Consider the following 1,801-nt stretch of genomic DNA (forward strand, 5'->3'; position numbering starts at 1 on the left):
AGCTGTTCGAAAGGATGTCGAGCGTGCTTTTGGAGTCTTGCAAGCTCCCTTTGCCATCGTTAAAAATCCAGCACTTTTTTTGGGATAAAGTCAAAATTGGGAAGATTATGCGAGCATGTATCATACTCCATAATATGATAGTAGAAGACGAACGGGATGGATACACTCAATTTAATGTTTCGGAGTTCCAACAAGGAGAAGACAACGGTAGTTCACATGTGGATCTCACGTATTCTACAGATATCCCAACAAATATTGTCAATACGATGGGTGTTCGAACTAGAATTCGTGATAAACAGATCCATCAACAACTAAAAGATAATTTGGTTGAACATTTATGGCTTAAATTTGGACGTGAAGAAGACAACAACTGAACTCGGATGTTTCTTTCAAATTGTTATCGTTTATTCTACTAATCTTTGTTTTTATGTTGTTTTTAAAAATTTTATGTTTGATGTTATCTTTTAGTATGTTTTATTTAATAAAAAAATTTAAGTTTAATAAAAAAAATATTTTTTTTTAAAAACCCTTAATTAAGAACCTTGTAATGGACCAATTAAATTTATGGGTCTCTTAGCTTTGTTTCTTAACACACTTTTTCTACTAAAATGCATTAAAAATTAATAAGAACCCTAATAGGGTATTTGCAATAATCATGCTCTTATACGTAGTTGACATTGAAGGCCTCAAGACGGAGTCAAGAGGAAGCGGCAGATCTTGCTAGAAAGGGTTAGCGACAGCGCTTCAGCTTGCTGATCCGTTCAGCAAAACCAATCAGACTAATGATGTTGTCTTTCTTCGTATAGCTACTCATCCAAAGGGGAGGAAGATGCTTACAAAGTATGTAGAGCTTCTATTGGCTGTGTTCCGCCACTTGAGATTCCTATTCGGCGGTTTGCGTTTAGATGCTAATCTTGCCAATCAGCTTCGATTAACAGGTTTTAGGTTTTGGAAGCAGCTGGGAAAGGGAGTTAATAGTTTGTATCTGACACACAAAACCCTCTTTTGAAAACTCTTGGATCCATCTCTTTCTTTCTCATATACCTCTTGTTTCTCTCGTTGGCTGTTTCAAGATTTCACATTTTCTGGTCTCTTCTCCTACTTTTGTAATGGAGTTGAGAATACAGTACACCACCATATTTAAAGCTGGTTCTGATATTTTCTATAGTAGATTGTTTGGTTTTACTTATGATCGTTTGGTATAAACAGTCTTGAAATTACTATAGTGAAGGATCTTATTAGAATTGACTTTCTCGTTTTTTTTTTGATACACTAAATTTTTTTTTTGTTCCAGTGAATTGACTAAAGGGCATTGATGAGCGGCTTGTAATTTTTAAACCCAAATTTTTACATCACGATACTAGTGATGTACTTCGCTCACTAAAGCCAATGTTTGTTGGATCCACTGGGTTTAATGTTTGCATTCTTTTGGTTAGAATTGCATTTTCTTATTTTGTTAAACACTACAAGAAAACAGGGGGATTCTGATGGCCGAAATCGTCGGTAATTCGTCGGAATCGGTCTATTCCGACGAATTTCCGACGAACCCGTCCGTCGGTATCGTTTCGTCGGAAAAAAAAAATTCGTCGGAATTTCGTCAGAAATTCCGACGACTTTCTGACGAATACCAAGAAACGTCATTCTGACGAACTTCCGACGATATTACGATGCGGCTACACGAGACCAGAGTTCATCGGAAAACTACAATTCCGACGAACGTGGTTCCTCGGTTTATTCCGACGAACTGTATCCGTCGGAATTTACCGACGGACATAGGTCGTCGGAATATACCGACGAACCA

This window comes from Brassica oleracea, chromosome C3, assembly GCF_000695525.1.
Source record: "Brassica oleracea var. oleracea cultivar TO1000 chromosome C3, BOL, whole genome shotgun sequence".
Classification (NCBI taxonomy): Eukaryota; Viridiplantae; Streptophyta; class Magnoliopsida; order Brassicales; family Brassicaceae; genus Brassica; species Brassica oleracea.